This window comes from Meleagris gallopavo, chromosome 15 (genome assembly GCF_000146605.3).
Source record: "Meleagris gallopavo isolate NT-WF06-2002-E0010 breed Aviagen turkey brand Nicholas breeding stock chromosome 15, Turkey_5.1, whole genome shotgun sequence".
In the NCBI taxonomy this organism is placed as follows: Eukaryota; Metazoa; Chordata; class Aves; order Galliformes; family Phasianidae; genus Meleagris; species Meleagris gallopavo.
In genome coordinates, this window is record NC_015025.2 from 2129276 (window position 1) to 2152229 (window position 22954).

General features: G+C 42.0%; 1 long non-coding RNA gene across 1 annotated transcript in view; it reads left to right on the forward strand.

Annotated features, from left to right (window-relative positions):
• Positions 1-21039: 21039 nt before the first annotated feature.
• Positions 21040-22954, forward strand: part of LOC116217202 — a 45327-nt gene continuing 43412 nt past the window's right edge. The window contains exon 1 of the long non-coding RNA XR_004161381.1: positions 21040-21755. This is a non-coding gene — a long non-coding RNA (uncharacterized LOC116217202). The remainder of the gene's footprint in view (positions 21756-22954) is intronic.

Sequence of the window (22954 nt, forward strand, 5' to 3'; positions counted from 1 at the left end):
TCCAGTGCTCTAAATAAGCTGTAGGGAACTTTCTCCTCCATACAGTGAGCCCGTCAATTTGAGCTTTTTGCTGAACAGTTTACATTCTAATCAACCTGAAATTTAGACTGTCCAGGTCAAAGAATTTTTTTTTTTTGACAAGTCTAATTGGGAATGTACCAAATATACTAACTGGGAATAGACCAGCCACTACAGAAACCTAGATGCACTCCAAAAAGGTTGTCAAAGCTCACCTACTATCTTCATATATGTCATGTTGTATGTCCATATCTTCATATCTTCATATATGCCATGTTGTATGTATGTATGTATTTGAAGACATGTATCTACCTTTCAATAGACAAAATTTTGACTTCTAGACAATTGTGGAACCTGGGAAAACTGAAGATTGGCTGCATGCATGAGAGCTGCTCCACTCTCCCAAACAGAAATGCACTACTTCTATTGCTACCAGCTCTGACTGGGCAAGCAGTGATTTTAAATGGCAAGAAGACAGAGTGGCAGTGAAGAAAGGCCAGCTTTGAATGTGAAGGAAATAGCTTTCCAAAAAGGTCCATGACTGGCAGTAATCCTTCACGCAGAAAACATACTAACTACACACGAGTCAAAAGGAGAGAGCAGCTTCTGTCCAGATCAAATACTGTAATAGCCTCTGTAGAATGTTTACTGCTTTCCTCATGAGATAAATTCTTCTTATATATTTTCATTAAGTATATATGTAATTAAAAATCACACACATATATGTGTGTATGTATATATGTATATACAACTAAGAACATGCTTTTCTGTCCTTCAGTTATACAAAGTGGGATGACTGCAGTCAATTTGTAATTAACATAAACATTTAGCTGTTACTGATTTTTTCCCTTAAACTAACTCATCACAAGGAGCTAAAGTTAATTTTTGACTCAGCTGGTAAGTCGTTCCTCTCTGTCTATCTCCAGCCTACTTTCTTACTTCCTGCTAGGTATTCGTGGTGTTCATAGGACAGTGTTATTCCACAATGACTAAGTTGTCCTGAAGTGTGTTATGGTTTAATAACAAGGGGAATTAGGTTTGCTGGTACCAAAACCATTTTATTATGACACATCCACAGACATAAAACCCTCTTGTGCAATAATAAAGGAAAAAAAGCTCTTTCCATCCGCTTGTTCAAAAGAAACCTCAAGAGATTAGTACCATAATAAGAAGAAAACAAACATGATTCAGTTTAGAAAAATGTAGCTAAGATGTCTAAAGGAAAATGCAAGCACTTAATCAGACAGAGATTTGGGAAGCAGTCTTATTGGACATGACCTGTAAGTCATGGGGAGACAAAAAATCAGGTGCTAAATTAATAACTGTGCTTTTTTCTAAGATGGCATTGGCATCATGTAACTTGGGGCGTTATGTTCAGTTCTGTATATCCCAATTGGATGGAAGATATGAGTGAGTTGGTAGAGATTAAATAGACTTAAAAATAATCAAATGAGGAAGATTAAAAAAAAAGGGGAGAGGGGATTATTAAAAAGAAAGGATGTATTGGAGAATTTGGTTAAGTGATGACACAAAGAAGTGTGAAGGAGCTAAAATATATGAAAGCCTTAAAAGGGGAGAGGAAGCACACAGTCAGATGCAATCTGAAAGATCTGGAGAGAAAGGACTGTGGAATCTCTTAAGAGATCATTTTATTTAAACCAAATGCATGAAAGTACTGGGAAACATTAGAATATATGACTTGATTAACATTTGGACAGGAGGAGGGGAGAAGGGATTACAGTAGAAAAATTAGGTCAATCTCTTATATCTCTAATTGCAAGGCTGGTTCAGCCTCATCTCACTGATGTACTTGGGGTCATCTTATCTGAGCATCCGTGATCAAAAGGTCATGTCACACTTAGAGATGCTTATCTGAGCTCTCCCATGGAAGTACTGCAAACTTTTTATCTGGGGCAGATAAGTGGCTGCTGCCTCTGGAAATCTTCCTAGCTACTAGAATGTTTGAAAACAGAAGGTACAGCTTTCTATCCTCACCAGGCCTTTCAAGAGCAATATCCTCATGGCAGCAGCAGATAAGGAAAAAAAAAAAGTAAAACTGCTACCTACAGTTTCTTCTGTTTTGTTACTGCCTGCTCTAGCTATGCAACAGGGATGAAAAGACAATATGAAGTTACTAGAGTCTACAGAGCATAGGAACTTAGCTCACCACCTGCAGTTAGCCCCAGGTCAGCGGCTTCCAGAGGCAGATGGGAAGTGAGAGTTCATTGAGAAATAACACATCCTTGTTGGTGTGATGAGATAAAGGATGCCAACCTGAATTCTTGATGTATTAGCATTTGAGCCATAGGCAACTGCCAATGGTTCCCTAGCCAAGCCAGGCCAAACAAAATGTCTCTCTTGAATGTTAAAATTAGAAATGAGATATTTCTCAGTTGGACATCACAATAGTATGGGTGCTCAGAATAATTCTAACAGGTTTAGGATTAACTCTCTTCCCCTCTGTTCTGGAGAGTGCACCTACTTGACCCTATTTTGACCCCTTCTAATGCTGTTGCTATCCTACTGCACAGTCCTTAAGAATGGAACAGAAATGCTTTATTTCCTTGGAATTCTTAAGAAAAAAGGGACAATTTTGTTTTAATTAAAAGCCTATTAACAGTGCGTTGACAATGTACTGAGACTCCCAGGTAGATGCATTTAATTCACATAAGTCTGTCTGGAGACAGAGATGTGGAAAAGGAGTCAAGAATACTGGGGAAAACCAGCCAGTGGAGCCTGCTGTTGTCTACTATAACAAATGACTAAGAGATGGGTAATATCCTAAAGTTTGCAGTTGTTTGTAGCACAATAAAAAACATCAGGAAGGAAAATCACTGCTGTCTTCAGGTGCAGGCTGTGAGAAGAGGCAGACAGATGGACAGAATGCACCAAAGAGTTCTTGGTTCCTCATTTTGTTTTCTGTATCTTAGCTTGAGTTTTCTGTTTGTCCAGCTTTGGTTACTACATATCCAACACCGCAGATCTTTGATGTAGAAGATACAAGGCTCTGCAGTTTATACTAAAAAATTAACCCTGAACCTGAGGCTATAGGGAACGTGTTGTAGGTGGGCTTGTCCCAATAGGAGAATTGTGACATATACAAATAGCAAAATTTGCACTTCTCGAGCTCAAGTCTTTTAGTTTTGATTAACAACAAATAGGGCGGTGCATGGCAGCAGAGCTTGGTTGTTCTGTCACTGCAGAACAATGAGCAGTAAAAGCTACATTATTATTTGAACCTGGCTTGGCCAGGGCTCTCTGCAGCTGCGAATTTGAAAGCAACATTAGAACTGGCTCTACTAGATATTACTGCAGTGGGAGTTTATGGGATGGAGAGGGATGACTGTTAACTTGAATTGCATACTTTCGGGTTATTTTTCTTTTATTGTTTTTAATTTTTTTTCTTTGTTAAAATTTAGGACTGCTCCAATCAGCAGCCTGGCTGCATAGTGGGAACTGCACTGCCTGCCCACCATGATAACAGCTCTCTCCTGCCATGGCTGGCACGCTTCTGTGCATGCATGGTCATCAATTTTTTGCCATTGGGTGAGACTTCTAGATCAAAGAGGTTTATGAGCAGAACCACCAATGTGTTTGAGGTTTGCCCATCACTGCACGATACTTCCCAAGAGCACATTTCCTCATTAAAAAGTAGCCAGACTTGTTCCTGACTGCATTATGGTTAGTTTTGATTCAAGGCTGCCTCCAGAATCAATGGGAGTGTGCTCTTGGAAAGTACTATACAGAGATGGGGAAACCTCAAACATTTTGGAGGTTCAGTTTGGAAACCTCTTTGGTTTGGAAGTCCACCAAAAGCATGTCATGAGATGGTTAGAAGGCTGGGTGGGGTTTACATCTGAGGATAGAGTGCAAAAGTGAGAATTGTTTGGTTTGGAAAGAGAAAGGTCTGGAGAGTATGTAAGTGAGGTGTTTAAGAAAGATAACATGAAAATTAATCCCCTCCCCCAATTAACATTGCTCTCTAATATGAGAGCAGAGGGTCCGTTAGTTAAAATGAAGTAGGGAAAATATTTCAGCATGGACCTTTTCTCGCAGACTGTAAAGATTGTAGGCAAGCAATAGGTACAAGCAGCACAATTTAACTGAAATAGGGCTGATTTTGAGACTTGTGTGCCCCTAAACAAAGCTTTTCCTACTCATCTTTCCTGTATGAAGATTATAAATAGAGTGGAGAATCAGTCCAAAATGTGAGGCTGTTCACTGAGCAGGGCTTCATTCTTAGTAGTGTATACTAAGCATTTTCTTAGTACCTGATCTACTACAGACTTTTGTGCAGTTCTCATAGAAACAGATGGGGCAGTCTTTGGACTGTGTTCAGGCATTTAACATTAAAATTGAGTGTCTGATGGGATTTTTGAAAGTACCTATTTGACAAAGTCCTCTTGGGATAGGAATCCAGTTTCCACCCCCTTTTGAAAATTCTGCCAGGCTTGTTATTTGCGTCCCAGGAGTTTATGCAGAAAAGAATCTGGTCTTTTTTCACTGTACCACCCAGTAACACAACAGGTTTATTGGCACCTCCTCCTCTCAGTGGTACCCAGTGGCAGTGTACGTCAGTCCAGAAGGTGCCTAGATAGCAAATAAATAAATAAATGAAGAAGAAGGGGAAACTTAGGAACGAAATCCTCACGGTTCTGGAGAATGGTTCCTAATCCAGACCCTTCATAATAGCAGAGGTGTGACAGCTTACTCCAAACATTTCTGGATAAAGTATCTCATTTTACTTTATCTAAATACCCATTTTGTTCTCTTCAGTAAGCTATGACGTACTTAAAAATTTGCCCAGCCAAAACTGGGACAGAGAATATGTATCCTTCAATATTTTTTCCCCTTCTGTCTTCCCAGGCTGGAGCTATTTGGCAGCCTGTAACCTAGGTGAGGCAGGACAGAGGTGCTCACCACAGGAAGGGGAGGTACAGTGCCAGGCAGCAGTCTGCTCTGCTGCCACTGCAAACATCTATTTTGCCTAAACTGCTGAGAAGCCTTCAGTTGGTCGTGAAAACAAGGCTGCTGATGCGTGGAGATGTTTCTCTTACAAACTGTTAAACGTAGCGCAATGAGGACCTAGAGAAGGGCTCCAGAACTGCATCTGACTGAAAAGTTACTTTACTTACCTGGAAGAAAACACAATTTTTAAAAGTTTCTGAGAGCTGGAATAGCACTACTCATGGCTAAAAGGAATACAGCAACTGAACATTTACCTGTAACAGGTACGAGATTGAGATTGAACGAATACAAATCCACCTGTGATGAATGTAACTCACCACTGGATGTCATTGTTTCTCTATAGGAAAGAAATAGGGACGCTTGTTTGGCAGCAAAATTGTTTTTTGTTGTTATTTTTTCCCCCCAAAATAAAGAGTTTCACATATGGGGATATTGAGGTATTTGGCACCTTTTCCACTTGGCTACAGCAAGAGGAGGAACCAAATTATGCTTCTTGTTTTCTCAGGGTGGGGAAGGTTTACAGCCTTGAGGTGAATATGGTCTATCCTCAAATTAGCAGCTATTAGGCCAGATTGTCAGCTGGTGTAAATTGTACTGCTCTGTTGAGTCAAAGAAACGATGCCAACTCAAACAGGCTGAGAACCTAGCCCATTGTGCCTGCTTCTTTTCCAGGCCCACTCAAATACAGCCAATCCATCCTGCTTCCTCATACACCTCCTTCATGTCCCCATAACTCTACTTTTGCGTTCTCTTACAACATCTGTATTCCTTTGTTCTTTCTACTTCAGTCCATCTAGATTTGGATATCAGTCATTTTTGTATATTCCTTCTGCTTTCGTTTGCGTTTTCCTCAAGATGCTCCTTCCAGGTGCTAGTCTGGAAAGACATCCTGAGAGAGAGATGGTCAGCTGAAAAAAGAAGCAGGTCATATAGACTTAGTCCAGAATCTTGTCTATTCAACTTAACATCTCAGCTTGGCTTTCTGGTTGTTCTGACTTTGCTTCTTATTCCAACCCAATGCTAATTCTCTGTGCACGCAAACACATCCACAAAACCCCTGTTTTAAACTTCAAAAAATGTATCTGGGCAGGTAAAACTGTAACGTGGAAAATAAAAACTCTTTAGTATTTAACAAGCAGCATAGGATTTTATCTTGTTTGTCATTGACATGGAGATAGAGAAGGACCAAAAGGGGGTGAATTTTGGTATAATCAGCAGCTTATCTATTCATAAAGCTGCCAGGTTTGGGGGCTGGACTCAATGATCTCTAGAAGTCCCTTCCAACCCCCACCATACTGTGATGCTGTGATAGGTTTCCTGCAGCAAATGCTCTGTGCCATCTTTCACTACATAGGATAGATTTGTTTTGTGGAGTTTAAGGAACTGAATGATACCACTGACAGTGCATCATAGGATGGGTTCAGCTTTCTCAAGTGAGTGGTTTCCTCAGCATTCTTCTGCCCAAACTCAGTTTCACCAGGAGGCACTCAGGCTTGGTGGCTTAGTGTTCTATCTCTCCATCTTTCAACCATATTTCCTTATCTAGAATGAAAAGATAATTAAGCCAATTAATTATTCATATAACAACAAACAAGCAAAAAGCTTTTGGCACCATAATGACAAGGTAGAGCATTTTTATTGTCTTTGTATCTATCATATGTCCATCCGTTATGTGAAGGATCTTGACGACTGCTGTTTTGCTCACAGATTTGAAGGCCTGCAGGATGACAGAAGCCTGCTTGGCCAGCTGATCTGGCCATTGCTCTGTAACAAACCTTCCTGCCCACTTTGATATTTGCAGTGCTAGGTACAGTGCCACTTTACATCATGCAAAGTTGTACCCCACAGTGCAAGCACAGAGTTGAGGTTAGTGATGAAGCTGGCTGTGTCCATTTTTTTCTCTACTCCTGTTCTGCTGGTGTGGCAGCACTGCGGCTTGTATCCTGTGGTATGGCTTTTTCCAAAGCTGCCAAAGTGGTTGGCTGTCCTGCTAGTAAAACCACCAGAGGACAGGGAGTAATTCAAACATTTTGTTTTATTCAGGAGTTCGGAAGAGCTGAGGAGGATATCATTGCTACTCAATAAGATGGCACGGAAAATGGAAAATCAATTCCAGGAGATTGTCTTCATCCAATTCAGGATCGATTTTGTTGTCAGTGAAGATAATTTGTAACTAAATAGAGAGCTGATGGAGCTGTTTGTAGGTTACATAGACTTAGAAATTAATTAAATTCTTCAAGTGCAGAGTGTAAGAACAGATCTTAGAATCATAGAATCATAGAACGGCCTGGGTTGAAAAGGACCACAGTGATCATCTAGTTTCAACCCCCCTGCTATGTGTAGGGTCACCAAAAACCAGATCAGGCTGCCCAGAGCCTTGCTCTGTTGAAAAATAATTCTTTTTTATTTTTATTTTCCTGCCCACTCTCTGGACTCTCTGGATAGAGAAGGAAAGGGAAAGACTTGTCATCTACCATAGAGAGATTTTTGAGATGAGATGAAGTGAGATCTTGAGTTTTAATGTCAAAGCATGTATTAACCTCAAGTGTGGCTATCTCTTCTTTCCAATTAAACAGTAGCCTGTGTGAGTTTGGGATCTTACTCACTGGAGTTAGAAAGAAAAATTCTGACACTCATCAGTGTTGTAGCAGGGTGAGGTATACGCTGTTCTTATTTCCCAATGAGAATTCATTTTATTTTCATTTTATATTTTTCCTGTTTTATATGGACAAAAGATGATGAGGGAGCAGAGGGCTGTTTGGTGTGTCAGATGGAGTAGTAACTTACGAATGCTGGACGGCTCATAAAAACGGCTAAAGCCTCTACCTCACAGTGCCTCTCAGAGGATACTTTCTTTAACAGACAAGCACTGTGCACACAGGATGCACTTGATGTGACACATTAGGATGGGGCAATCTGTATCAGGCAGCTGAAGAAAAATCAGTTCCGACCTCCACAGTGTCTGACTTTGGGTGCAGTAGATAAACTCATTATTTACAGCAAACATTTGAAATAGCTTTGCAGATCTGAAATCATTGGCGAATTGTGTTCTAACATGGATACAGGAGGGGCTGGACAAGATGAATTACATTTTCAGAAATCATCAAAACAGATTCTGCAATATAAAGCCGTCTATCTGAGGCTGTTCAATAAGGAAGTAATTTAACTGAAAATCAGCCTGTCTTATAAGGATTCCTCTTGGTCTTTGACATGCTATGATTTTCAGTTTGAATGCCAATATCAGTTATTTTACATTGAGAGTTCATTTCCTTATTTCTTTTGCAAGTTGTTCTCTTTTCTCATATGCTTATATTGCATGGTCATTACATCAATATCTTCTGATGCAATGTGTTCAGCTCCTTGCTCATTAGTTGGTTTAGGGACCATAACTGAAAAATAGTTGATGTGAACACTGAAGAGGGAAGAAAGAAAATGTGAAAAATACAACAGAATATAATCTAGTCTTGAAGATGGAGAGCAAATTGCTTCTCAGCTTCACCACACTTCAGGTTATGCACTCAGTGACGTTTGTATATCTATCTCACTTGAAATCAGCAAGGCAGCCTGTGTGGATATGGGTTCCAGTAGTGACTCCTTTTCCTGGAGTTTTTGGCTTGTAAAAGCAAACAAGGCCACTACCAATAAAAGCTTTTGGCTCTGCCCCAGATTGCTTTATGGCTCAGAACAAGCAGATAGTAATATGAAACAAACAAAAAATAAAACACATATTTCATCACATTTATTCTGAACATTTTCATTGCTAAGAGATCAAACCAGAATTTTATATCTACAATTCTTCCCCTGTTCCAAAACACAATGTGGCAGTTAGCATTATTGCTCAACAACTGATGGTTTTTCAGAACTGAAGTTTCTGCAGCACTTAGCACACAGCTGGAGGGATTTCCTAAAGCTTATCAAAGGTAATTAGAACATTGATTAGAACTTCCAGCAGAACGTAAATGGTTTGGATATTTAACTCCAGTGAAATAAATAAGGCGTAGGCTTCTCTGTAAATTTATCCATTGTGCCTGTACATTCAATTTGATGACTCACCACTGTAACACAGCTGCCCGGGCTGGAACGTGGCAACCATTCTGCGCTAACAACTCAACACGACGGTTTATTTTTCTGAAGAGGAGATGTGAGGAATAACTCGTCCAATTGAAACTGAAAGGTGAGTCACAAAGGTGATGACAAGGATTAGCTTCCTGCAGCCTGGGCTCACGACTGCAGAAACGCTTTAGCAAGTCTTGCAGGAGACAACTTCACAAAGAGCTGAACCCATCGGGATGGCTGTCCGTCGGAGGTCCCCGTGGAGTCTGATAGCAGCGTGGGCTTTTTCTATCTCACTACAAAAATGAGACTTAAAAGGCTTTGGTCTGTGGTTGTGGATATTTTCCAATGAATGTCCCAGATGCAGAGCTCTTATCAATGACTTTAAGAATGCTCTGATGTTCATTTATAAAATAGCTTTATTATTTTCAGCTAGATGAATTACTAAGGGAGTTTAGTGCTCCTTTATGCTCCCTTAAAGTGCAAACGAAGAGTTCGTTGCTTAAATACTTGTGGTCAATCAATAGAACTGTGATATCTGGCCCCTTTTGTGTGCCTTGAAAAGTGTCTCCTTACAATGCTGCTGGAACTCACTATACTAGAGGAAAGCAATTTGTCTCATTTCACATTCTGAACCACCACGTATAGCACAGCCAGCCGAGCACTGGTACGCAGCTCCAGAAGGGTCAGTATTGGGGGCTTTACTGGGATGCCTGGTGTCCTGAATATGGCGACAAAGGGAACAACGTATCAGAGTTGCAGGTTGTTTGGCTAACGACTTAAATTTCTGCTTATTTCCTCACACTGTAGCTGTGATCTGGTCACTTTGCAGCCACTATATCATTAAATAGAAGTTCATGCCAGTAAAGGTATTTTAAAAAATAACTAAATCAAGTGGTAGATTTCTTCTTGTTCTAGATCCTCTAGAGTGATTTGCATTCATGTTCAGTAATATTCATGTGAAACTCAGTTGGCCAAAGTAAGGTCATTCCCAAGTACCTAAAACTATTTTTGTGTCATGTAATATATGTCACGTTCTGGCCTTGTATGTTTACTGTCTGGAGATGCTATTTCAATATTTTCTAACACTTAGAAAGCCAAGGATTCAATGAAAGACATGATAACCAGTTTTCCAACACAGTACCCTGGATGGAGAGGCCAGAACAAGGGAATTACACAGCTGACACAAGGGATGTCATCTTAGACAAAGCTGAAGGTAGCCCAAAATACTTTAAACAGTAAATCTGACTGCACCAGTCTCAGGGCTAAAGCACAGACTTTGGTAATGACATCAAGGGCAGTAATGCACTTCTCATAGATGAAAAAGGAACAGGCAAACAATGTTCTCTCTGGCTTCTTTGGGAAACCATTTAGGAGCTCCCATATTATATGAAGAAAAAGAAGAAGCAAAGAGCTCTGAAAGTATACTGTAGCTCTTCACCTGAATACTATTTCACATGAACAGATCCGCCGAACTCCAGGGTTATATTTAAGGAATGAAGTATCTCTCAATGTAATTAAGGATTGCCTCACTGGACCCTGTAAATACAATAACAATCTTTATCACATAGTACCTTCAAGCCTGATGTAGGCTACGTTCAAATTCTCTGCACTCTGTTCTTTCAAAATGAAATCAAACACGTTTTCTGTCCTTTTGGGACGAGTCTCCCCTTTACAAAAAGTACTTTTTTTTTGTTGATCTGAGCAGCAACTGCTTTACTGGCAGTATTTAATGTTATATCACTAAGAAGGGTACTTCAGCAGTTTGTGTCATCCCCTCAGCCTATTCTTAATTTCAGCCAAGGCTGTCCTATTAACTCTTGCTCTGAAGACTGTCTTGACCTGGAACCTGTTTTTCTGTGCTTATTGACAACCTGAAAAGCATGATTATGACCACGATTGTTAAGACTGGCAATGGAGAATTTTTTCACAGATAAGGTCGATTTTTTTTCCCAGTGTGATTGATTCAATGGTACGATGTTACTCTTATTTGTCATTTTGGACCTCCTAGGTTATTTCGATGACAAATAAACTGCAGGTATGTTGAAGGGCCACCTGCTCGTCAGGTGGGATTGGTGTAAATGTCTGAAGTACTTGCAAACTATATCCTTTTGTTAAATCTAATGTTACATATGTGGCTGAATGTGTTATTGCACTGTGTGTGCTGAGAAGCAACAGACCTGAATAGCATATATGAGAAATGATGCACAAAGCTTATGAGTTTATATACTCCTTTTTGAGCCAAATACTTTACTGAGGGGATTAATGTGCATTTTAACTTCTGCAGCTGTTTCTCTGTGTTCATAAAAATTCAAAGTTCAGTCTCATGTTACACCATGGCAAACCAGATGTACTTCGTGTTTCAGGTACAGAAAACTACAGCACTGAAAAGTACTCTCAGTTCACAGCAGCACAAGTGCAACTGGGATGAATTTGTCTCCCCTTGAGATTCTTTGTCCTTGTCTTTATAAGTCTGAAACTCCTCTGACTACAAGACCTTCTATGATACTAATTCCTTCCAGCATTGCCAGCTTTTACAGCTTATTCATAAACCTTCTGGATTTGCATGAAGACAAAACACATCAGTTGTCACACTCTGTTCTTGCCTGTCAAGGGGAAATCTCTGTTTGGGTTGGATACCTTTCCTGCTTTCTTCTTCAAGCAAAACAGACATCTGGGTGCTGGGGAAAGCAGGCAGTGTTCTATTTCACCTCCAGAGGAACTAAGAGGAATTGAGGGATAGGAGGGGTCAAAAGGAAGGATAAAAAAATATCTTTGCCCTCCTCTGAACAACAGAGGAACTACATTCCTCTCAGCTGCAAAGCCAGGAGGGAGGGTGTGAGGGAAAAGGAATTATAGAATCATCTCAGAATAACTTGGGTTGGAAGGGACTTCAAAGATCATTGAGTTCCAAGCCTTGCATCGGGCAGAGTTGCCAGCCACAAGATCAAGCACTACATGAGGTTGCCCAGGGCCCCATCCAATCTGGCCTTGAACACCTCCAGGGCCTGGGCATCCACAGTCTCTCTGGGCAGCCTGTCCCAGCACTTCACCACTCTCTCAGTGAAAAGCTTCCCCGAACATCTTATCTAAATTTCCCTTCCTTCAATTTAAAACCTTTCCCCCATGACCTATCATAGTCGACCAGTTTTCCCTCCTGTTTATAATCTTCCTTTAAATACTGGAAGGCCACAACGAGGTCTCCCCAGAGCCTTCTTTTCTCCAGGCTGAACACCCCTAGCTTCCTCAGCCTGTCTTCATAGCAGAGGTGTTCCAGCCCTCTGACCATTCTCGTGGCCCTGCTCCAGACCCTCTCCAAGAGCTCCACATCTTTCCTGTGGACACAGTACTCCAGGTGGGCACTCACAGGGGCAGAGTAGTGCTGCTGACCACAGCCTCTGGCTGACACCTTCCACCTAATTCCTTATCCACCAAAATGGTCTCTGCAGCTGAAGAGGGACAGCGGCTTGAGGAAAACAGAGGTGCAAAGGCAAAAGATAGGCAAAAGAAGGAAAATGAATTATGCAACCATGAGTTTTGGGGTCATCTCACAATCACGTCTCAATAGTTATCATCTCATACCAAATCACGATCTTTACTTTGTTCTAGTCAGAGTTTCTGTGAATGTGAATGAGTCTGACTACCAAACAAGGGAGGAAAGGAGGACAGAAGTCTAAAGACAGCAGTCTTCAGTCAGAGGGTGGGACAGTAGCAATGTTTGCGTGCCAGCTGGTTTCTGGGCCGTGGCAGAGGCCAGGAACTCTCACTGCTCCATCTGGAGCTGCTGCTGGGCCCCTCCTGTCAGCAGAGCAGGGGCTGCCCAAGTCACACATCTGAGGAGAAATCAACCCCAACAGGGAGGACTTCAGGCCATTTTTGTCACTCTGCTGTTCAAACACACAGCTTGTGTGAGGGGCACCGTATTGTTTTTGTAACTTGACCTTCAAGAGCAGGGGATCATTTGGGATGCACTCCTTGTTTCTGAGGATTAGCAGCTCCCTCCGGAGGGGAACCTCCACCTGTGGTTAATTGATCTCAATTTGCTTAATTATCAGCTCAGACCAAACGCTGGCCAGGTGCAAGCCAATCCAGGCAACAAGAGGCTCTCACGCCACCTCAGTGTGGGGCTTCTTGCACCTGGAGGCCATTGCTTGGGGACAGGTGGGAGGGGAAAAGTCTCTGTCCAGGGCAGCAGTGTTAAGTGATTTGCTTAATTCCCCCAGCTTCACCTCATTATTTTAGCACGAATGACAAAGCACTTTTTTAGAGCCAGTTTTGCTCCGGTATGGTGTAGAAGCTAGTTCTTACTTTTCTCTGTGGTAGAAGCTGTCTTGGGCTGCCCCAGCTGTGAGTTGTGGTCTCTGGTGAGAGCTGCTACTCTTGCATTATGGCATGTACTGATCAATTTGTAAAGGAAAATGGAAGTCTCTGACATCTGCGTGGCCCTCTCCCAGGCGGGGCTGGTGAATGGGGTTTTATCTCTGGTTCTAGAGAGAAATCCTACTGTTGTCATGGGGAAACCTGTAGTTTCTCTATAGTTCTCTACACCTGGAAAAGGATATACCCCATTACACTGATCTTTTCAGGCAAAAGGAATGTATTAGAAAGTGTTCACCTGGAGAGCTAGTGACAGCCACAGTTAGCTATTTTCTTTGAGTTCCTTAACAGGAGTTAACAAAAGATGTGAGAGTGGAAGAGGTTTTCCCTATCCTCTCTGTTATTTTCATTATTGGAGCAACTATTGCTACAATGTGGGTCAAGAATATCACACTGTATAGAATCAGAGACTGGCTCAGGTTAGAAAGGACAATAAAGCTCATGCAGTCCCATTCCCCTTGCCCTAGGCTGAGTGTCTCCCCCCACCGGATCAGGCTGCCCAGAATATCATCCAGCCTGGCCTTGTGCACCTCCAGGGATGGGGCATCCACAACATCTTTGGGCAACCAAAGATAAGAGTCTGGATAGACATTTGGTCTGAAACAGCGTGCCTCCACAATCTTGTTTGAAGTATATTGCTATCTTATTTGTTTAGACCTAAAACAAAAAGAAACTCACCCAGAACAACTTTAGCATGGGAGGCTGGGATAACCATGAGTCACCTGTGCTTTCTTTCAAGGGCTGAGAACATTCTCCCCTCTACAACTTTCGGAAGCCTTTGACGAGAATTGCTTCTTTGCTGTTGAGCAATGATAGGTATGGGCTGTCTACAATTGCTGCAAAATACAGGAGCATCCTTCTAGCAGCTAGGAGGAAGTGCAGGGCTGAACGTTGTCACTGTATCTGACGAGGATTATTAATCTCAGCTTTGTGTTTTCTTTGAAGACTTGTGCTGTTTCTGTGGAATGAAAATTGGCCAGCATAACTACTCCTGGAAGTGTGGTAACAGACAGCCTGAGGCTATACATTTCTTAAACTGTTCCAGCTCAGCTGACAACAGTGTGCTAGGCTGTGGCTTCTGCACTAATTAGGCTATGTCATCAATGTAAGCAAGTATAATTTCAGAGTGTACATGTTAATTGCCAGCTGAGGATATTGGTGTTTGACTGTAATAAAGTGTTCACAGGGCAAATTTGCTTTGGAGGGTAGAGGCAGCATGCTGGGTTGGTTGCCGCCAGGGTTTGTCTAGAGATGTGTGAATACCAAGAGGCATTCATGCCAATGTTTTTGTTGAAAAAGAACTGAGGGGCAGTACAGAACTTAATTGTGTCTGATGTATGGCCTCTTGGGTGGGTGAAAGAAGGCGGCACCCTTCAACACTTTGATTACAGTGTGTGAAGTAATATCTAGTAAGGAGGATAAAAAGGCACTGGCTGGGACCAGACAGTAAGGCAAATTGGTTTGAATTGATTTTAAATTAGTTAATTACACTGTTTATATGTTTTTCAGAATTACGCATTAATTTTAAATAGCTTATTTTGTGGCACTAGTGTTTTGTTGGTGTTGTTTTTTTTCATTGTCTTCATTAGAGATTCAGTCTTTCAAGGTTGGCTTGCATAAAGTGGATGAACTCACAAGTCTTTCTTCTGGAATCAATAGTTCAGGTCTTTTAGGAGCAGCAGAATAAGAAACCCTTAAAGATTGCTGCACGTGCATGAGAATAGCCTACTAGAGTAAGCAATATCAATAGAAGATTCTGAGTATATTCTGTAGATAGTACTGAAGGACTCAATGCCTTTGTCGGATTTCTCTTCCTTGCTGTCCCTGAGACTCATCCATTTCCATACCACAGCCCCAGAGCAACAGAAAAGGCAAGCCCATTGCCCCCAGCACTTCCAAAATCTGTCCAGAGACTGCAGACCAAGAGCTATGCTGAGATCATGTAGTTTTTTTGTCAGATTAACAGCTGATTTCTGGCATTCTCTGCTGTGCCACCTTCAGAACCATTCAAAGGATGCTCTAAGTGCAGGACTGAGTAATTTGGACTGAGGTTTTAAAGCCAAATAAAACTGAAACCTCTCAAGGTAAGGGGAACTGGCCCCAAGGCAGCACAGCTGTGTGGAGTAAGTTGGATGTAAGTGGTGCAGTGGGCTCATTTCTACAGGGTTAAGCTTTATTTAATTATTTCCTATGGAAGATTTATAGGCTAGGCCTTTTGGATATAGATACTGACTTACAGATCATTCCTTTTTTTGCTCATGACAAGCAATGTTTGATTCCTTCCTTCCTAACATTTTTTAAATTTCTTTTATTTTATTTCAGTTTTTAAAGGCAGCATAAACAAGTGCCCAAGGAGTTGCTGAGGTTACCCAAGTGACATGTTTGAGCACTGGAATGGTAGGATCTCCTTAGCAGCAGCAAATGGCTTTGTGCAGAGCTGCCATGCACATACTGGTCATCACCTTGCACATGCTCTAATAATACTGGGACCATTGTGGGATGACTAGCTTTTAATATTTCTTTTCATATTATCTACTGTCAAACGGAATAGGACGCTCAGAAAAGCTGCTGATTTGCTCACGTTCTGTACTACAGGAGCATTTTCTGCAGCCTCTTTTTATTCAGATCCTCATCTCTTTATAATATAGCCTGTGATGCTTTATTTATGGGAAGCACAGATGCTTCCCAAGACCCATCTCGGGTAAGGGTGATCATTCTCAGGTCCCAAAAGTGGCTCTCCAGTTTGTCTCCTTTGTGAGATAGGGTGCTGAAGGGAGTGATGAGTGAATCGTTTCCATGGCTTTTGTCAGGATTTTGAGTTCCCAGATGGAAAGTTGACCAGGTTAGAAGAGAAACACTTACTGAAAAGAGTGGGGGTGGGGAGGGGGGGGGGAAGAAGTATGTGAAGGAAAGCAAGTGTGTTAAGTGGTTGTCTGCTTTTTTTCTGGTGTAAGATACTGTGAAAAAGGAACAAGACATTGAAGTTTCTCCCCTATTCATTTGCTTGCTGCTTGTCCTTTATGAACACCTCCTCCTCAATTCTACATATTTTTTTTAAAGGAAAATGTACAGGCAAATGGACTCTAATTTCTGTTGTTGTTATTGTTTATATTTGGAAATGAATTATATGTTAAAAAAAAGAGCTTGTTTAACCCTATGTGCTCATATATTCCTGTTACAGCTCTTGTAAGTCACCACTGTGTTCCTTCTTCAGAAGGCTTCTCGTCTAGATCTGAACTCTGAAATCAACTTTATTCATCTCTCCGTTTTGAAACAGTGGCTTGGGGTGATTAAGAATTGTCAGATTGTGAGCTGGCACTGCTGAAATGCAATGGTAAAAAGAAAAAAAAATTAGCCTCTCCAGTCTGATCAGAATGAGCAATCAGTGTTCATGTGAGAACACGTTTCAACAGTAGATTTCTTGCTGAAGATCTGTAATCTGCTTGGGGAAGTAAGATAACAATGAAGTAATCTAATGATGAAGTGTTATAGCATGACATTAACAAATAGTAACACCTTGACATACTGTAGTAGAAAAGATGATTGATTTGTAGGGCTGTTATGTATGACTAATTTAAGGTTATGTCAAAATAATGTTTTCTGGCAGGAAAAACCACAGAGATCTGTAGTTCATGGTAGCAGTAAAGAGATAATGTTCATTGCAGAAACTGCATGGGACAATAAACCGTTTTTTGCGGAGTATTCAACGAGGAAATGAAGTTATAAACTTTACACACAAATACATCTCTTCCTGGAGGATAAATGTGATCAAAATGAATAAATTTCAACTTAAAATGCTTTTCTGTGTTCTCTCTGAGATTGCAGGGTCTGAGAGCATTGTGGATCGTTCAGATCACATTGCAGACAGATTAGAAACAAGGTTGTGAAGGGTTAAGGTGTGGAGAAAGCAGGTGAAATTTCATAGGCTTTCTCCAGCTGGGGGCTGGTACACATCCTAGTGGCTGAGTTAATAGCTAAGGTAAATAAGTGCCTATCCATGTCCTTTGCCTCTGTTTATAAACTGCTTGTCATCTCCTGCCTCTTGCAGCAAGCTAGTATGATAGCTAGGATCCATTAGCATTATTATAAATTAGCTTTTTGGGCTTTGTAATGTGCTGAGTAATTCTTGTTGCTTTTTTTTTTTTTTCCCATTTATCTTTTGCCACCAATAGCTTTTGTCAGTAAGCAGGCAAGTTTGGGATCTCCTTTTTGTCAGTTCAGGCCTCATATAACATGGCTTTTACACTTGATGTTTCTACACATAGTCCTGGTTGTACAACTTCTGTGTATTTACACAGAGTTGAGCTGATTGTTGTAATTTGAAGGAAGACAACTGAAATACTTGAATTTTAAAGGTGAATTACTTTGCTTTGGAAGATAGCTTTCTATTTTGCTCTTCGAAACCAAGACTTTTTTTTTAAGGTATCTCAGTACCTTTAAAAAAGGACTTTTTAACATTGAACATTTAGCTTTCTGAAGAAAGTTTCTAGTTTACACTAGCTAATTTACTGATCTCAAATTAATAAAAAATCAATAATTAACTATGTGTATGTGAGTGGGTTATCCTACATGTTGATGTAGATGTTTTGCATAGGATATTTAACACTTATTTACCATAGGGATTTTTGAGCTATTTCTACTGGCCTTTAAGCTTTGTGTGGCTGTATGGTCTCACGTCACGTTCATCACTGGCAACATCTTTGCAGTCAGCTGGATAACTTGGCTAATGCAGCAACAGTCAAAAGCAGCAACAGAGCTTTTAGAAAACTTTTTTTTGGGAAGGGAGAATTCTGAGTGCTAGAGGAATTGCTATCATTAGGTTGCCCCTTTTAGGCCTTGGGCTTGCTCCTTTGGTGCTCTTTTGATAACTGACACTACTTTACTCTCCATATCTACCTATCTGTACATTCACTTTGTAGTTAATAGGTGAAGGGTTTCCCTCTCACCACATATTCATCTCCTAAGGAAGTAAGAAGAATAGAGATTTTGGGATATGGTCTTGAAACTGCTAAAATAGGAAGGATGTACATGCAGTCTGTGCTTAGTTAAAGATTAATATGCAAGCCAGCATTCAGTGAAATGAAGGAGCTATTCACTAATTTGGAAGTGGTTTTGGAAGGAAAGGGCAGAAAGGTTGGTTGCAAAGCATGTGAGTAGATGTTTTGGTAGCGTTCTGGTTATAGAAAGGCCACTTGCCTCATCTTTTTGTTTCTGTTTCCTCTCAGAGAGAGGCACTTTCCTGCTTTATTTTATAGCAAGTGCTGTTTCCTTTGTGCTGATGTTAATATGATATTGGCCATAGAGCAATCGTGTGTGTTTACCCTGCTTCCTGATGTTTGCATGTTCACAAAAGTTTTTATTGCTGGCTGTGTTTGGCTTCCTTTCAAGAAGGACACCCAGAACGCTCTACAGGCTTCTGCTTGAGGAATATGCACTTTTGAAGTCTTGGGTTTTTTCCTTCTCCTTTCTGGCCATCCTAACATTCTTTTCATATAAAACAGTGTTCTGTTTGGACCTCAGGTGTTTCAGCTGCTGTCAATTGCCACCTCTTCATGTTTTTTTTCTTCTCAATTTTTATTTAATGCAAGTAGGTTCTGTGGTGTCAACAAAATCTGCAATTTTATTTAATCTTTGCTGATGTAATGTTTCTCTTCCCCATGTTGCCAACTATGCCTGCTTTGCTGCCTTCATCCCTTGTCCGAATTTGACACTCTCGTAATTCAATCTTCCAGTCAATGTCTTGCTTTAATCACGCCTCAAGCATGCCAATTACATTACACTTCTCCCTTTGCACATGTGCTTCCAATTTACCACACTGTCACATACCAGCTCTGAGCGTTGCTATGGATCATGTGTATGGTTTAGTCCTCCCTTGAATACTGCCTGGAGAGGGAAGCAGCAAGGAGTTCTTCATCCATCCTCCCTCTGTTTCCAGTGTGGGATGCTTCCTAGGGAATTAAGGGGTTTATATGACCGAAGTTACTAGTAACCTTTACTGAGGAAAAAACTCATCTAGTTAGGAGTCATTAATAACAGGATAATCCATGCTATGTTGTTTGGGTACAAATACATTATCTTATGTTGAAATTTGAATATTTTTAGTACTTCTGCAATTGTGTTCAGTATCTCATCCTAGTGCTTGCATTATTTGGCTGCCACAAAACTGGCCATGCCCACTGGCTACTGCTGTACAACTGACTTTGGCTAAGCTGAAGGAGAGTGCAAAGGGTGGAACTGCCTCTTCTGCCCTCATTTGCAGCTCCAGATGTTCCACACGTAGCAGAGTGAACAAAACTGAGTTCTTAGGGATTTCTTTGCAGCAGCTGGGATCTTTGGTGTTGGAGTGAACTATGAGAGGTATATAAAGAAGGCTTCAGTGTGAGTTCATCTTTTTAAGTCATGAAGGTAATCTTCTACTGTCTATTCTACTGTCTAGGACTTTTACAGGACTACCAGTTTCAGATAAATCTCACAGAGCTGCAGTAACGAATAACAAAGGTTGCTGGGTAGGAATGCAGACTTTGTGGTTGCATAAGCCTTGTTTCTGCAGGGAAACAAGCCCAAAATTAAATGCCTCCCAGTATGGGAGGACATATAAAAAGTGTTTCCAGGAGGAAACTGTGACATTTTCAATGTTGTTCAGACCATTTAAAAGCCATTTCCGTAACCACCAGCTGTACAGCTGTGGCTCACAAGCTGGCATTTTGGGATAGCATGGCTGTTCTGGCTGTTGTGAGATTGTTTTGTTATCGCAGTACTGTTATCAGTCCTTGATAGCCTCCAGACTGATCCAGGCTCTGTGGAAGTGTGACTTTCTGAGCTACAGATGATAGCTTGGGAAAGCAGAGGCTTAAATAGGTATTGTAGTTCAATCAGAGTAACTATAAATGACTTTAACAGGTTCCTTGTGGTCACTCCAGTTTCCAGGAGCTAGAAGTTGAAGAGGGTGATTCAGAAGGAGTTCAGGACATGGTGATGAAGGCCACAAAGCCACTGGGTTATACAGTAAACAGCTGCTTGCTGTATTCTTCATGAGTGATAATGTGTAGGCTGCTCCAGAAGTAATGCCTCCTATTTATTTCCATGGAAATAGCAGCAGACACAAAAGGCAAAATAGTATTTCATAGGGCAAATTATCAGTTACAAAGCATACTACTTCAACATAGTCACCACCAGTAGCTATGCAGTTTTGCCAGCAATGAACAGGAGGCTGCAAGCTGCACTCCTCAAAACCTACACCTGCACAGGTGACCCATTGTCACCACTGATGAAACACTCAACTATGCTCATGTTCACTGTTTGGTCTCCATCAATGTTCAGCAAGTGTCAGTGAATGTCAGTGACTGCCATTTTTTTCTGCAGGGAGGAATTCATGAGCACTTCCAGCTCAGTGGTCATTTTGCCAGCCTGCCCCTCTGCTACTGCCTGTTGTACAGCAGCAGGCTGTAATGGGACATGTGGGATAGTTCAGCCTCTGCTGCCATCCCACCAACATCCACCTTTGACCTCTTGAGCCTATATAATCAAATAGGCAGCATTACTTTCAGAGCAACCTCTTTACTTTCAGAGCAAAACTAGAGGGATATGTGCCTTGTTTTTGTGCAGCTAGGAGGTCAGTGTGGCTCACTGGCAGCTACTGCTGCTCTTAGTGAGGCATCAGGTTCCTCAGATGCCCAAGCCCCTCCCCAGCACTGAGACCTGGGCTGGGCCTCACCCTGCAGGGCAGATCCATTCCAGTGGGGAGAGCAGAGGGGAACTGGGAGGCCCAGGGCAGCCTTGGGAGTGCCGACAGTGCAGAGGCAAAGACTGGTTTGGCTTTGGAAAACAGCTTCAGGTTTTTATTATTGTTATCGTTTTGTACTGTCCTTTTGAATTGCTTATTGTCCTGGTTTAGAACAGAAGTCCCAATGGAGCAGCTGGAATGGACCTTCATGCTGAACATGAGTCCTTCTTCCAGTCAAAACCAAAGTCTTCTCTTTCTCCAATGGAAGCTGCCTCTGTGCCTTCTATGGCACTGCTGGAGGCTGCAGGGAGCTCGGTGCAATCCACTGGACTCCTCCCACTGTCCCTGTGAAGAAGCATAGAGGACACCAGTTCTGCCCTGTAATAGAAATGCTAAGTCATGGCCTGAAGCAGTGATTGAGCACCTGGTGGGAAGGCAGGGCCAACCCAGGTGGGAAGCTCCCCAACCCAGGGGAGCTCAGGTGCAAGTGATGCACCTAAGTAATTGGAAGGGATGCAGCCAGGATCCACCCCTTCCCAGACTTCATTTAAGGGTTGCCAGTGGAGGTGAGGATATTTCCTGTTGGAGATCACTGTCTACCTGAGGCCTTCCAAAGGTAAGCAGTTCTTTGTCTTCATTTCTTTATCTGTGGCTGCTGCATTTGGGCTCATTCTTATTTGCTGTAGCCAAAGGTTTTTCCACCTTGCTTTTATTATATGATCATATTGTAGTCTTAGGTGCCTTTTTCCTGAGACTTCAGTGAAGAAGAGGTGAGAGGTTTTGGGAAAGGATGAGGGATGTGGAAGGGAGGGGTTCTGGAGAGCAGCAGCTGTACCAGCGGCACTCTGGCAGATGATGACTCTTCAATGCCAAGATGGAAATGGAGAGCCCCTGCTGTGCCACAAACAGATATCGCGACATCTCCAGGCAAGCATATCATGATGTTATAGTGCTTGCCTGTACCTGATGGAGATGGATCCACCTCCTTTGGTTTCTTCTCAGGAGGTAGGTCCACCTCCATGGGCTCAACATCGCTCTTTGGTGGGTCTACATCCATTGGCTTGGGCTCACTGCTACTCCCCAGAAGCCTCCGCTTCTTTGGTGGAGGAGGATTCATCGTCCTCCTTGGAAGTTCCCACAGTGGGAGGGAAGGATGTGTCTATTTGAGCTCTCTGTCTCAGATGTGTGCTTCCTCAACAGAAGTCGGTCAGCGAGTGGTGTTCTGTTGTCAGGGTCCCTGTTTCTATAGCAGTCAGCAGGGAGGTGGCTCGGGACATCATAAGGCCATGGCAGTGCGACCCTAAGAATGTCCCATGAGAACCAAAATACGGCTGTGTTGGGTGAGGGAAGGCTATGGCCTGACAGTTGTCCTGCTTGTCACCAGTGGGATTCTGCAGGGCTTCATTTTAAGGTCTCTTCTCTTGAATGTTCTCACAGTTGATTCCAATAAAGATCTGGCAGTTGTATGAAGTGAATTTGTAGGTGATGCTAAGCTGGGAGGAGTGTTGACTCTGTTGACTCTCTTCCGGGACCTACTTGGAGCTATCCCGTGGGCTCGGGTGTTAGAAGGTAAGGGGGCCTCTGAGAGCTGGTCAGCATTTAAACAGCTCTTCTTCCAAGCTCAGGATCGGTGCGTCCCTGTGAGCAAGAAATCGGGAAAAGGTGGCAGGAGACCTTTGTGGATGAGCAAGGAGCTCATGCGCAAGCTCAAAGGAAAGAAGAAGGTCCATGAAATGTGGAAAAAGGGTCTGATCACTTGGGAAGAATATAGGAATGTAGTCAGGGCCTGCAGGGATGCAACGAGGAAGGCTAAAG